This window comes from Piliocolobus tephrosceles, chromosome 2 (genome assembly GCF_002776525.5).
Source record: "Piliocolobus tephrosceles isolate RC106 chromosome 2, ASM277652v3, whole genome shotgun sequence".
Taxonomy (NCBI): Eukaryota; Metazoa; Chordata; class Mammalia; order Primates; family Cercopithecidae; genus Piliocolobus; species Piliocolobus tephrosceles.
In genome coordinates, this window is record NC_045435.1 from 57316693 (window position 1) to 57333393 (window position 16701).

Here is a 16701-nt window from a genome sequence, read left to right on the forward strand (position 1 = left end):
CTTTATATTAGAAATAAGCCTGTTTTGGTGTCTTATCATTTGTGTCTTCACTGAAAAAGCACTTTTAATTTCCTTCCAGAAATTTTCCTTGCATTTATAACTTGGCGTTTAGCACAAGAAGTTTAACTTTTGGCCCAATTCAGCTTTTGACATATCTTCCTCACTAAGCTTAATCATTTCTAGCTTTTGTTTTAAAGTTGGAGATGTGTGATTCTTCCTTTCACTTGAACACTTAGAGGGCATCATAGGGTTTTTAGCCTAATTTCAGTATTGTTGTATCGCAGAAAATATGGAGGTCCAAGGAGAGGAAGAGAGACAGGTGAATGGGTAGTTGGTGGAGCAGTCAAAATACACACATTTATTAAGTTTGCCATCTTATATGGGCATGGTTCATGGTGTCCCAAAACCATTACAAAAGTTGTATCAAAGATCACTGATAACAGATCACTGTAATAGGTTAAATAATAATGAAAGAGTTTGCAATATTGTGAAAAGTACCACAATGTGACATAGAGACATGAAGTGAGCATGTGCTGTTAGATAAATGACACCTACATTGGGGACTAAGAAGAGGGGAGGGGTGAGGGATAAACAACTAAATATTGGATACAACATACACTATTTGGGTGATGGGTGCACTAAAATCTTAGACTTCACCATTATACCATTCATCCATGTAACCAAAGACCACTTGTACCCCTAAAGCCATTGAAATAAAAAATATGTATGAAATAAATTGAAGAAAAATGGCACCTATAGACTTGTTCTATGCAGGGTTGCCACAGATGTTCAATTTGTAAAAAAAAAAAAAAAAAAATGCAGTATCTGAAAACTACAATGAGGAGTAGCACAATAAAACAGGGTGTGCTTGTGCTTTTCATTGACATGAAAACTCTTTTGGGCCTGAAATCTTTTGAGTCAAATTTCCTGAAGTGCTAGTATGGTTGAATTGTGTGCCCCTAAAATATGTGTTGAAATCCTAACTCCCAAAACCTCAGAATGCGACCTATTGGGAAATAGCGTTGTTGCAGATGTCATTAGTTAAGATGAGGTCATTCTGGGGTAAGGTGGCCCCTAATTTGATGTGACTGGTGCCTTATAAGAAGAGGAGAGAGAGATGCAGGGAGAAGAACGCCATGTGACAACACAGGCAGATTGGCGTGACCTGGCTGCAAGCCAAGGAACCCCAGGGACTGCTGTCACCAGCAGATGCTCGCGAGAGGCGAGGAAGGATTTTATCCAGAATCTCACAGGGACCATGGCCCTGCTAACACCTCGGTTTTGGACTTCTTGCCTCAAGAACTGTGAGAGGATACATTTTGAATTGCTTCAAGCCACCTAGTTTGTGGTATTTTGTCATGGCAGCCCTAGGAAATTAACACAAGTACTATGCTAAACTTAATGAGCATGTTTAGCTACTCTAGAAAAGTAGCTTTCTTAGAGTTACTCTAGAAAAAAAGAAATATTTGTATTACTCATGAAAATGAGCACATTGAGGTTTTCCACAGGTGATGGATTTTTCTGTCCTAGAAATGATTATAGCTATAGAATGACTGGCTGACTTCCAGGGGAAAGAGAAAAGAACCTCTTGCTTTACCACACTATTAGAGGCTTTTTTTTCTTCCCCTGAACTTCCAAACTTTTTGTAAAGAAGTTTGGGTCCCAGGAGGACCAAAGAGCTTTCAGTTGTAAGATAAGAAAATTCTGCTTGCATTTACTATTTATGACTTGTGGCTTCATATTGTCATGTGACCACATGATACTCTGCTTTTAAGAACCTGCAAATGACATGAGATTCATTATTTTTTCATGTAAAGAGGATGATGGCAAGCTCTGCTGTGTTATACACAACCAGGCTGTCACTCTTGCTATGGAATTGGTATTAACATTGTCCATTTAGAAATTAGTGGACTACACACCATATTCATGAACATAATATTTGACACACAGGCAGTATTTGATGGATAGAGCATTCATGGGTTTAATTGCAGTATATGATTCATGGGAAAGTCTTCAACTCTGAGCGATTTATTCCGTGGTACTAAACTCAGGAGCATATTTTTCCAAGGAAAGCACACATCTAATAAGGAAACCCGTTAGCTTTGTTGTCATATTTCTCCTCCAACAAGGGGGCTGCTGCTGTTTGTACTGCTAAGTTTGATTCAGTTTCTCAGTGCAAGCAGAATTAAATGGAAATAGTCAAAGAAGTTGGAGTAAATACTAAAAATTCACCTTATAGTAATCCAAAGTGTCCTAGAAAAGAATTTAATTTTTTTTGTTTTGTTTTTGTTTTGAGACGGAGTCTTGCTCTGTTGCCCAGGCTGGAGTGCAGTAGCAAATTTGTATGTATTTTTAAAAAGCCTTTCTTCTGGGGGAAAGAAAGTTTTGTGTTTCGGTCTGAAATACTGCTAATTGGAAACCCAGTCCTTCATGGAAATGCTGCTCTGTTCTGTTCTTTGCACACGTTCAATGCTAATGTATCCCTCCTGGCCTCAGCTTCAAGGAATGTCTTAAACTATGGAATGATGAACTTCCTCTCTTTTTGTTGGAAGAAATTCCACATTTCCTTGAATCAATTTTTGGCCCAGGGTACTACTGCACAGTTATGACTATTTTTAGTGGTTTTCTTTTATACTTTAACATGTTCCCCAGAATTGTTCTAAAATAGCTGAATGATCATATAATTATTTTCTCTTCTTTTGAAATTCATCTTCCATTGCTTTTGGTGTTATCTCTGTTCTCTAAAACATTGAATAAAGGACATTCATTCATTCATTTGTTCAACTATTGTCTACCACTGGAGTTGGTGAACAGAGGCTCTCTGCTTGTATCTGTACCATTTGCAGGCTAAGAATGCTTTTTACACTTTTAAATGGTAGGGAAAAAATTGAAAGAAGGGTAATATTTTGCCACACATGAAAATTATATGGCATTCAAATTTCAGTGTCCAAAAAATGAGGTTTGATTGGAACAGGGCCACACTCATCTGTTTACTATTGCTTATGGCTGCTCGTGGCCTGGAAAAGCCTCATGGCCAGTCTAGTAACTCAGGACTTCTGCCTCCTTCTCATGGCTCCAAATTCACCAGCACTGCCTTAAGGGCTCTTGTTCCTAGGATGTGCCACTGCCTTGCATCTATTTCTCTCTGGTCTACCCAGTCCCTTTTGTGTGACACCTCAGTAGGGCTTTGCATGGCTTGAACCCAGATGTTTTCCTTTCAGGGTAGATCAGCAGCTCATGATCTAGCTGTATCCACATCCCCATCCAGCCTTATCTGCTAGTTTGGCGTCCCACGTACTCTCTGTCTGGAAGGGGAGCTTGGACAATGATGAAATAAAAGTTACTATTAAAAAAAAAAAAAAGAAATGGCTCTGTAGTTGAGTTTCTCTCATCTTCCTTTTGTTTAACTGATTTTTTTTTTTTTTTAAGCTTAAAGGTAGGAACCTATTTTCACAATTGTTAAATTTCTTCTGATTAGTTTTGGCCCAGTATCACTGCCTGTGGAGATGTTTTTGAAACTTTATTTTCTTGGCCATTATACTACTATCTTTCTTAGAGTTGTCTGTTCTAAAAATTTTTTTGTTTGTTTGTTTGTTTTGCAGACATATGTTCTGCGTTTTAATCTGATGTATTGATCAAATGTTCAAGAGCACTGATCCCCAAACAGAACTTTGTGTCACCATCCTAAAGACTTCTCCCCAATTCGATATTAATCTATTATGTAGCATTCATTAGGAATGATTTTTTAAATAAATGCTAATATCCGTAACAATACATGATTATGGAAGATTGTCATATGTTTTATAAAATTAAGACAAACTATGTCTAAGCCCTTCCCTTGCTCCCAAAACTTAGAAGTTCTCTTCAGGCTCTCTGTGAATATAGTAGAACCAAAAGAGAAATTTTTGGAGTCAGACAGACCTGGATTCAGACTCTGTGTCTTCCACTTCATCTAGGGAAGTGCTTCTCTATACTTCAGTGTGGTGGTGAGAGTTCTGCGGAATGAGGGGTGCGCTAATAAAGCTATTACATACACACATGGCATTACTAATAGATTCCCCTATAAATGGTAGATTTAATTATTACCAGTAATGAAATTATCAAGAAAGAAATGAGATTAGCTTAGGGTGATTTATTCTCAGTGAATTCACAACTGGCATCCAGTGGAGAAGAAATTTGTTTCTAAATATCCATGTATCATTTTTTTATCATTGGTCCTTGTGGTTCACATGGGTTCAATATCACGTATACTGTCCTGGGGTTTCTGCAGTCTATTCTTGGCTAAAGTTTGTTATCCCACATTTCTGACTCCAGTCCTTGTCAAATCTCCTATATACTGAAATTCTTAAATATTACTGATGGTATTTTTATTTTCACACCCCCTAGTCCTGTATATAATAATTATCTTGAGCATGTGAATATGAACACATGAAAGCAGCCAGGTGTTTCTGTATAATCTCCTGTGAGGCTTCTCTTCAGCTGAAAAATTGAATATGGGTGAAGAGCCCTGGATCAGGAGTAGAAACCTCTAAATACTGGTGTTAATCTGCTTCTTAACTAGCTGTATGACCTGAGATGTGCTGTCTAACTTCTCTTAACACTAGTTTATTCCTTGGTAAAAATAATTGGTTTCCGCCAGATGCTGTCCACAAGTTCCTTCTTGTTCTAGAATCTCATAATCATAAGCAATCTATTAAGAATATAAGAGAAACCCTTTGAAACATTTATAGGGAGGGAACATGCATGCACTATTCAGTTTCCTGTAATGACTGAGAAAATCGTGGTGGCAGGTAGATGCTGTAGGAATTCAAAGAAGAGAGGGATTTATGGGTGTCATATTGTTGAGAATGGATTATCTGGAAGAAGTATAACCAAAAGAGAGAATTGAGATGAAAAGGGTTGATATCGGAGATTGTTTTTAATTCTTGCAAAAGTAAGATAAACTGCATCTAAGCCCTTCCCTTGCTCTAGAAGCTTAGAGGTTCTTTTCAGGCTCTCTGTGAGTATAGCAGTTAAAAGAGAAATTTTTGGAGTGAGATAGACCTTGGTTCAAACTACGTCTTCCATTTCATCTAGGGAAGTGCTTCTCCACACCTCAGTGTGGTGGTGAGGATTCTGTGGAATGAGGGGTGCGTCACTAAAGCAATTACATCTTGTTGATGTTTTAATCCTCTCCAGGATGAATGTTAGTGTAAGATGGCTGCTGACCACTCTTTGGAATACTGCCTTGACCTGACCTCAGAAATGGGCAAGATGGTACCAATTATTTCCAAGCATACCATTTTGAGACCATATATAATTTTAGTTGGAGTGAAATAACATTCAACAAGTAGAGCTATTTTGAAATGGTCCTCTGGCCTCGGAAAATTGCTGAGTATTTCTTCTTAGCAACTTTTGAAGGCAAACAACTCATAATTGCTACTAAGCTTTTGCTTCTTAATGTTCAATCAAGGTTGAGAGAAAAAACTGTGGAGTAATACATGGTATCAACTTAGGGTGCTCTTTTGAGGGATGCAGTGAAATATGGTGGCTGGGCATATGGGTTCTGGACACAGTGGTTTTAACTGAATGAAGTTAGAGAAGTAACTTAACTTTTTACCTCAGTCTCTTCATTTTTAAAATGGCTTTAATACAAAACCTGTAACTATTCTGTTAGGGTGAAATGTGTTATTACTTACAGAGCTTACTCTAGTTGTTGGATTAAAGTAAATGCCCCCTAAATCTCATTTATTATTATTCTTAGCGTTTTTGTAGGCTCCCACAAATGCATACACATGTTGTTAAAAGAAAACAGTACTTTATGAAAATTTATGAAACATACTTATGAAATAGTATGAAATGGAGAGGAGAAATGTGAAATATTCTAGGCATTTCTCCAGGCATAAATTATAATACATGGGACCATTATATATCCTCCTTTATGTATACGAGGAATGACTGGCCTCTCTGACAGTCAGTCCCATCACATCTTCTTACTTTTTGAATTGAAAATTGTTACACAATTTTTTAAAAAGATCTTAGAATTTTGAGTGACCTCTCTGTACCTTAGAAATCATTCTATCATATGACTCTAATCAGTGATTTGATCATTTAAGATTAATTTGTTTATTATCATTGAAATGTCAAAATCTAAACATCGTTTTGCCTAACTTGTGAATTTATTTTAGTGGATCAACTGTGTAAAGGATTTCATTATACGATAAAATAATAGGAAATCTGTTTTAAAATCATTAAAAGGAATAGCTAAAGATAAATGTATTCCTCTAGGAGTTTCTGGCAGGAAAAAAAAAACAACATTACTCCCATTAAATGGGTGTCATAGATCTTCCTCTTTCAGAATTTCTGTGACTCTTTCATCTTGCATTAACTCAGCTGTGGAAATCAACACCCAAAGGATGTAGTAGGGTGAGACATAACATGTGGGAGTGAAGGAAGCATAAAAGACATTTAAAAAACTGGGGGCACTGAGTAGAAAATTCATCTGCTACTGCGGGGAATCAACTAACTCATATAGTACTTCGTGCATTCTTAATTCTGTCGCAGAATTAAAAGCTAGTTCTTCAACTCTTTGTTTTCTTTTTGAAGCCTTCTGACAATCAAGTCTCTGCTCTTTTTTTCCTCTCTCTCCATAACAATTGTTACTGGGAACAAAATAGGGTGCTGGTGGGGAACATTAAAAAGAAATAATGGTTTGAACTTAGTTCAGTGTATGTTTAGTATAAGGAAGGAAAGCTCTTGGACAGTGAAGAGCACTTCTGCAGTGAAAGCTCTTTGCTTGGTGTATTTAAAATGGGATTAAGTAAAGTACTAGAAAATACATACCATGCAAAAATGCCACTTTGGCAGGAAGATGGGTTAGAGGCCTCCATAGTGGTTTTCCGTCTTAAAGTTCTCTATTTTGATAGCACAAGACATTAGTTCATCACATGTTGTAGTGGAAATATTGTTTGCTTATGCAAACTGGGTAGATTTGAAGAATTGAAAACGCAGCCAATAAGGAGCTACAAGACAATGGTTTGTGCACAAAACTAAAAGACCTTGGTTTCATAGTGAGCCTCTTGCTGGCTGCCAGGCTTAGTTCTCTTCCAGGTAGGAAGTCACCTGTGAATCGATTAAATGTGGATAGACTCAACTTTGTTTATAGAGTTGGATTACACTGTAGAGAAGACACATGCAAGTATTTGTCACCAAAGTATTTATTTGTCAGTCATTATCTACTATATTTATTTTTTCCCTCTTGAAATACAACTTGGCCTTCTCTGCAAAACCCATTTTTTTCTACTTGAAGGACAGATCATAGTTGAAATGACACAACAATTTCCACATACTCTCCTTCCAAAAAAAGGATTTAAAACCGCTGAGTATCATGGAAAACAAATTTTTATAACCTTTTCAAATGTTTTGATTTGTAACATCCTTATGTTGGACTTAATTTTCACCTCCTGCCTGATTATCCTTCATCACCTTGACGGGAAAAACGTGTTCTCTGTGATCTTCTCTCTTAAAATGAGTGTGAAAAGTAAAGGCCACCTGTTACCAGTTAGACGTGCAGTTTTTCTCTAAATCCACTTGACATTTCAAGCCTTCACATTTGCTACTTTGCCATAACATTTTCCTTTATGGACTATGTGATTTCTAGAATAGTGCCATGTGGGTCAAAACCTAGCCTGGAATGAATGGTGTTAAAATCCCTAAGCTTAATGTTATTTTAGGTATTCATCTCCTACAGGGGAAAGATTATACTATGTCCTTATGCAAAAATACGTGAAGCAGATTTCTTCTTGTATGCCAGGTCTGATGAGTTGGAAATGACTGCCTGGATGGCTGCGTTGAGACTGGCTATTTATGGACAACCAAGAAAAAGTCTGCACCAATTTGGGATGGACAACCCTTGGGTTGGGCAGTGTCCTGTATTAGCCTTTCCTTCTTTAGAAACCTCTTCCAGGATGTCATTGCTGTACTACATACCCCCACATTTTTAGCTGAGAAAGTAGCATGGCCACAGGTGTGTGGCAACAACTTCTGCCCTATTCCTTCCTCCTCTTTCCCCTATCTACTGCCTTAACCTGATGGATATTCAATCCCTGTGCATTTTCCAAACAAAGAGAGACAATTACTGCCTGAATTGAAAAGCCCAGGCAACATGATGTGTGCTCATCAAGATGTATCTGCAACCCTTCCCTCTGAGCCTCAGGGGGGTCTTAGTCACCAAAGAGGTGCAGGTTGCAGCAATATTTGCTCTTGGTGAATTTTCAGATGCTAGGGTAATTCCCCAGCCTTTAAATGGAGACAAGATGCAGGCTGCAGACTGGGCAGCAGTTGTGGGCAGATAAGAGCGTGTCATTCTATGCCAGAGGTTAATGGGAATTGTCAGTGTGTTGGTGATTTTTCCAATCCTTTGTTCTCATTTTGACAGAGGTTGTGGTCTGAGCCAAACCTAGGATCCTATTTCCAAGAACACCTGTTGCTTCATGGATCAAATGTAAGAGATCCTTCTTGGGAACTCCTTCTATTCCAAATAGCACCATGTCTGTCCGTTGCATACTGTCTACATTCCTGACATACGCTTTCCCCTGGCTGAGCCTGTGGTCACCAGATGGCTAATCTCCTCTTTGCTGCACGTTGTTTTCTTGCAAAGCTTTAAAAATATTTCTTTCCTTTTTGTTTCTGAGTAGGGTATATAAATATACCCAGAAATATATTTCAAGTCAGCACTTAAATCTCTCTGCCGGCTTTAGCAGAGAGTTCTGTGTAATAATAATCCATGAAGTAGTCAAAGTTAAAGTTTATTTTAATATTTTTATTTAGAATACAATCAATCGAATGCACATAAACACACCCACTCAGTACCCATGGCTCCTCTCTCTTTCTGACCAGTGTCTTCTTGTGAGTCCAAACCTGGGAAAACCTGGCCCCTGCAATTGTAAATCATTTGTACCCAGTCATTGAATGACTTGCATTAGTTTTCAGTAGATTTTTTCCCCTTCAGCTTATTTGAATAGCTGCAAATTACTTCTATTATTTTAAAAATGAAAATATTTAGTGGACCAATCTATAACGTGACAGGTACCATTTAGCCTAAAGAGAGTAATTTACAATAATCAGGTTCTTTCACCTGGAAAAGAGAAAGGGCATCTTGAGAAAGTAAAAGGCTTGTTGGCTTTGTTTTAAAGGTATCAGCATTGTGTTATTTGTGATCTCCTACAATAATGCCATATCCCATTTATTGAGTGTTTACCATGTGCCAAGCATTGAGCTAATTTTGCATGCATGATCAAACTTAACCTTCATGGAAATTTCTGAGGCCGTTATAGATTTCTAGTTGATGGATGAATATAATGACTTGAAGTGAGAAAGGTAATAAAGCACCTTACCAGAGGTCACACAGACAAGAAGTTGAACTAGAATTTGAACTTAGGTCTTTCTGCTTCCAATGCCCTTGTTCTTTCCTGCTTCACAATAAAGCAAAAGACAGGGACTTCAAACAAATAGTATTGAGAGGTCTCTTTCCAATTTTTTAATATCTCAAGTCTTCTTGCTTTTCTGGGCTTGTCTACGATCTTGAATATAAGTGTCCCTAACAAAAATGAGCCCTTGGTGAGAAGGGTATAGTGAGGGCTCATATCTCCTGGCCTTCTAACTCAAGATACTTTCTGGATTTCACCACCCTCTTGATAGGAGGTATGACATTGGCAAACCATTTCATATGACCTTCCTTCAATTATCCTTCCCAGCCACCTTCCATCCTGTCCTCTTTTGCTGCAAAACTCATCTGCAGAGACTGTTATCCCTCCTTGACATTTTATTGCACATTGATTTGCTTTTCATCATGTTTCCCCAAATAGAACCTCTGTCCCTGGAGAAGGAGACTTTATTTCATTCACTGTTGTATCCTCAGTACCTAGAAGAGTGTCGTCCATAATAAACCCTTGCTAAGTATTTGTGGGATGAGTGAAGGAAAACACAAGACTTAGTTAGATGGTTCCATTTTCTTGTGCTCACAGGCATTTGAAATTTAGCCAAGAACCTCTCTCTTTCACATAGCATATGTGATGAGCTGTGGATACTTTTTTATTTACTCTAGAAGCAGGGTTTTTGTTTTATAAAACAATTTAATATATCATTAGTACAGTAATGTTTTATATTCAGGACATATCTATATGTAAGCCCTGTCCTTTTGAAAACTCAAGTCAATTTGTAATTAAATACACTTCAGAAACATTGCTGTAATTTATCATGCAACATCACAGAACTTGAAAAACTCTTCTTCCTCCCCTACCCTCTCAATGTGCAAAAACAAAAACAAAAAAACCTAAAAACATAAAAGATCCATTCTATTGCATTGCTTGAGCTTTCTGTGAAACCTTTGAAACGTTCATTATATTTAGGCAGAATGTGTACATGTTATCTCATGTCAATAGGTCCAGATTTCCCAAGTCCAAAAGGTAGAGGAGAAGAAACTCATGCTTCTACCACGTTTTGGTGGCTTTGAAGGAGAGAGGAAAAATAGTTCTAGGGTTTTCTGACTTTGGTTATTCCCTCTGCACAGCAGGGTGTTTAAGGATTGGGATTCAGGCTGCATTACAAACCTTCCCAGGAAGCACTATTTACAATGGTGTGAGTGTCGAAGGGTTAAGAAAGTCCATGAGATCTTGATGCTGGAGAGCAAGCTAGGAAGAAAATCTTTTTATGTTCCTAATGTTAATGGAAATGATTTTTCTTGCACTTGGATAAGGGGGGAAATATTTTCTCTTATTTTACTTGCATAAAGGGGGAAAATTCCTGTATTTCACAAAGCCAATGCATATCAAGTGTTCTTCCCTGCATGTGTAGACGGCTTATTCCTTTTTGTTTTTTTTTTTTTTTGAGACAGAGTCTTGCTCTGTCGCCCAGACTGGAGTGCAGTGGCACGATCTCGGCTCACTGCAAGCTCCACCGCTCGGATTCACGCCATTCTCCTGCCTCAGCCTTCTGAGTAGCTGGGAGTAGATGACTTATTCTGAAAGGATTTTCTCAGCCTTTCAGCAAGACTAGACATTCTATTGCCTTTTCTCATCTCCCCATTGTAAGCTTTTGCTGTGTGACTCGTTGAGAAATATCCAAATTCTCAATGACTCCTTTTAAGTTAAAGTGTTTACTTAACAGCGAATGATCAATGTTGAGCTAAACAGGGAAGAAATCATCTGTATAGTTACATTTCTTTATATCTCCCAGCACATGTTTGCCTATTTTAAATGCTAACGTGGCAAGCTATGTTGGATAAGCATTCTGGGGTGTCCATGTGTTCATTATTTTGCAGCATAAAATGGAGATACTCAATCTTCATTGAAAATTGCTTTCTGAGGTTGGATACTGTATCGTGTCTTGTAACTCATATTTGTTCTCAATAAAAAGGCATCACCTGAGGAATATTCTTGTTATTGCTGGATCAACTCGTTACGAGAAAAGTGGGTTAAGATATTTTGACATTTATTCTTTTGGGAAAAGCTGCCCTGGTGTGCGTGCATGTGTGTGTGTGTGTGTGTGTTTACTATGCAGCTATTTACCAGTTAGATTGACGTCTTTAGAAAAGGAATGGCTCTTTTACAAGAAAGTCAAGTGTTAAGGGCATGGCATGTCAAGGAGGGCAGATCTGGATTTGATTTTTGACTTTAGTTTTCCAGCTTTGGGCAAGTACTTAATCCTGCTATGCCTCCACTTACTTCCTCATCTACAAAACTGGAAAAATAATAACACTGGCCTTAACATAGATTCAGTATGAAGTTTAAATTACTGATTTGTGTAAAGCACTTCCCACAAAGCTGAGCACATACTAAGTCCTCAGTTTATGTTAACTGTTGTTATTAGTTCAGTCGGCAAGTGAACAGACAATGATGCAGACTAGGATTTGGAAAGGGATGGTCGGTGTCCTGTGGGTCCTAATTAATTAATGTCACATCCCCATGGAAAACTGCTTTGAGTCCCTAAGTTAAGATAAGCAGCCTGTGGTATACACTTTCATGGCATCTTGTACTTTTTTCTTTATCACAGTTTTAAGACATTATTGGTATGATTATCCACTTAGGGGCTGATAGGAGATGAAAGGTACCCTATCTATTTGGTGTACTGCTGTGTATCCAGTGCGTATTCCACAGGGCCTGAAACAGAGTGGATGCTCAAACCCATTTGGTGAGTGGATGGATGTATTCAACAAACAGGTATGAGGAGACCTTGTGTCTGCCAGGACCTTCAGGAAGGAAGGTTACATGACCATTCTAGAGACTATAGAGTCTGCACATTTTAAATCTGCCTCCTTACATAGTTTAAGTTCAGCCTAAAGGTTTCTCTGTACATTGTGAACTATAACCTAATGGAATTGTAAACAAACTGTAGTCTACTGTTGTACCAATCACTGAATTTTGGCCAATCAAAGGTGACTAACAGTTCAAACTGTGTTTAAATAAGGGAAACACTGAGCTGTAACCAATATGGCTATTTCTGTGCCTTGCTTCCATTTTCTGTACATCGCTTTCCCTTTTCATCCATAATCTTCTTCCACCACACAGATGCACAGGAGCCTGGGCCTACTCTGACTCCGGAGGCTTCCCTATTGATGGACCATTCTTTACTCAACCGAACTCCTTTAAATTTAATTTGGCTGAAGTTTTTCTTTTAACAGCAGCTTAGAACTCAAGAAACATGGTTCTCAAGGACTTGAAATAGATTCTGTCTCTTCATTGTGCCTTGCAACATCTAAATTCCCCTTTGACGATGGTTTCTACAAGCATGCAGTAACTTGAGGATCTTTGAGCAATTGGTTTCAGTATATCAGTTTGCAGTAGAAACAGCATGTTTCATGCACATAGGGGCCAGACATAAACTAGTGAACTGGCTGGGTGGGGACAGTGGCAAACTGGAGACAAGTGTCCTATTCCAGGGGCAGCCCCCACTCAGTTCTGTTGATTTTTGCCAGTGAGGGCCCAATATTACCAAATCTTCCAGTTTTTCAAGAGAAGCTAGACATCTACCTTTCTATGGGCAATCCTCCAATTTAAAAATGTTAATCAATTAGTTAATTCTTTTTTAATAAAAAATTATGTGGTCCAAACCAACAGTTCTAATGGCTGAATGCAGCCTATGGGAACCTGTACAGACAGCTATGTCTGTACAATCCTAAAACACGTACTGCTAAACGAAAAAAGAAAACAGTGTCCTAAGTAATGTGAGAAAGCTACTTCAAAAAATGTCTGCAAAGAGTTGGGGTACAGAAGATAGAAACACGGGTTTTAAGTTCATGGATCTGGGTGTGAGTCCTAGATCTGCTACTCACTAACAGTATGACCTAGGGTAAATTATTTACCCCCTCTGGAATTGCTTCTGCTGAGATGCCTTAATTTCCTGGGGGTTTATTTAATAAAGAGGAATAAAAATGTTTATCTATATTTTATAAGATGCTCAATTTATCCCATGAAAATGTACAGATCTAATAAACAGAATTTGAAATGTCAAATGGAACATTTAAAAGTTACTACAAATGGAATTCATTGCATTCTCCTAGAATATATAAATTAAAATTAGAATTTTAATGTGACTAAAATTTTGAACACTATAAATACCTTAAAGTAGACAAAATAACTATAATGTTTACTAAACTTATTCCTATAATTATACTTACACTATTCAAAATTATCTGTGCTCTGATTTATTTCTTGATTATTCCTATATATGTTTTTAAATACCTTTATAGGGTTATAAAAATATTTGTTTTAATTTAACTTGAAAATTATACCAGAATTTATGTTGATGCCATCCCAGGATTACAAAGGTTTTCACTGATTCAAAAAACAAACACCCAATACTTTCTCATATTAACCAACGTAAGATCTGGATTAACAGCCAGCTGATTTCTCATCTATGTAGAATTACTCATCCCCAAGTGATTCAAAAACACTGAAAAAAAACTGATGGTTTAAATAGGTTCCTTATAAAGCTCTACTCTATTTGTTATACATGTGAAATAATTTAATCTTATGTCTTCCCACAGGTTTATACACTTGCAAGTTGTGTTTCTTTTATCTTTTATCAGAATGAAGCACTCTTAAGTTTTGCAAGGCCAGAACCATATTTTCACTGCCTTGTCAATGACTATTAATTGCCCTGTCCTAAATGCATTGTTTAAAACTTATCTATTTATTAGCATTAATAAATACTACTTAGTATTTTATTATACTCAGTAGGGCATCTAGCTCTCCGAGGACATTTGGTTCACCAATCATTTCAAAATGTATTGTTGAACCCTCTTTCTGTTTGGTCATTTAATGTGCCCACACACTGCATCTTCATGCTACCTGATTACTACCCGTAATGAATCCTTCCTAACTTGGAGTTTCATTCCGAAGTTCCTTGGAACTACTTGGGTGACTCATAATTCCTTTATCTGCCTTTCTCTACTTAGACAGAAGGTATATATCTACAATGTATGAACAGATGTACAGGAGAATAAATAGAAGGAACAATACACTTATATGTAATCTCTCTTCTAATTATTATAACCAATTGAAAAGAATACATACATATTTATAGTCACTCTTCTTTTTGCAATAGAATGACTGCTTAGATCACTTTGTGTTAACTTTCTCCATTTGTTTTCAGAATAGAATCATGGTCTTTTACAGACTCAAACCGGTTCCATTTAGCCATAATTATTTTTCTCTTTTTTGATCCTCAAATTACCTGAAATTGGTCAGTATAAGCTTCTTTAAGCTGACTGTTTTTCCCTATGTTCTCAAGAGCACCATTTTTTTTTTTAAAGCAAATTTGGTTGTTCCAGAATGTCCTGATACTACTCAGTTTCAAGTCAGGGGATCAGTCACCCTCTAAGAATCCTAGGTTTCTTTACAGGAGAAACTTATTGGAAACTGATATCTGGACCCTAGAGATCCACATAAAGAGTTGATGAGGTAAAAGTGCTGCTGACATTGTTGGGTCAATTTTAGAGAAAAAAAGAAAAAACTGAAAAAAAATTTCCTTTTAGGTAAATTGAGTTCATTTTGATTTTTCCAACTTAACTATTATATTACTCAATTCTCCTTTAAATGTGATTTTCTAATTAATTTTCTCCATACTAAAAAAAGTTTTCCCGCAACCAAGCTGTAATAGTATAATCTCTATTACAATTCTTATGTAGTCTCATATTCCAGCAATCTGTAGTCACTTTGGGGGTTTCTTCCTCCTCGGTGGAATGATTCTAATAACACGCAGCTTGCAGGGTTGTTGTGAGGAGCAGAAAAGAACTCTCACAATGCGTAGTAGAGGATACATTTGGCAAATGGAAGCTAATATGGTTAAGCATATATAACCCAGCAGCACACTTACCTACCATGCAAAATACCTCTTTCTCAGAAAGTAGAATTTGTGTGTAACCTGTAGAAGCTCTATTTAAAATGTACTAGTGATACACAGAAAAAAAATTACTTTTCCAAAAATAAATGCGTTCTGTCTCTTTTGTATTGCTAATCCTCTATGTGACATTCTGTAGCTCTTTTAAATATTTTTGTATTAACATTGAAATTATCCATCTGGGTGGTTTCTGCATCTGCTTGGGTATTAATAGTCTATTCTGATCTGTCTCCATTTATGGAGGAACTGTTATACCATTAAGGGTTGGATTGTGTGGCTGGAAACCAGTAGGAAAAAAACCAGACCCATAGGTTAGGAAACTCAGATGTATCTTGAGCAACCTTGGCCACAAGCACAGACAATTTTTTTTGTAGCTGTTTTTTAAATCCAAAAATTACTGTCCATGGCACTATAAAAGATGAATCCTCATCCTCAGTTCTTTTGCATTACCGATTAAGCTAATTTTGAAGGAGGCCTCATTTTAATCATTAACCAGCAGTCACTTCATCTTTCAGTACTACCCACTAAATACCTACGATGTGGTAAAGCTATGATGTGGTTAGAGGTGTTTGTATCAAGGGTCCTGTATTTGAAGACTCTTTACTGTTATGGTGAAAGAGCACTAGTTTTGGAGTCAAAAGTCCTCATTTAAAACTTAGCTCTGTCTGATTAGCTGTGCAATCCCAAGTTAATTGGTTCCCTTTTCTGAACCTGTCTTTCTTCCCCTCTGTCCACAGGTAAAGAAAATACCTACCTAAGTAATAGGGATCAAATTTAATGAGATAAGATTTGTCAAAATGCTTTATATACTGTATATGTATGCACAAATGTTTTACTAGTAAAAAGTATAAGATACGTTGCTCTTATGACTTAGACATACCTATTATATGCTAACTCCTAAATGATAAATTGTCATTGCAAAAAAAAAAATCATTTTCAAGAGGGGCCTTACAAGTTCAGAGGAGAAAAAGAGCATGCCCTAGAAGTTAGGGAATTGGCTGCGTGGTGGCTCACGCCTGTAATACCAACACTTTGGGAGGCCAAGGTGGACGGATCACGAGGTCAGGAGATCACGACCATCCTGACCAACATGGTGAAACCCTGTCTCTACTAAAAATACAAAAAATAGTTGGGTGTGGTGGCGGGTGCCTTTAATCTCAGCTACTTGGGAGGCTGAGGCACGAGAATCGCTTGAACCCGGGAGGCGAAAGTTGCAGTAGGCCAAGATGGCACTACTGCACTCCAGCCTGGTGATAGAGCTAGACTTCATCTCCAAACACACACACACACACACACACACACACACACACACACACACACACA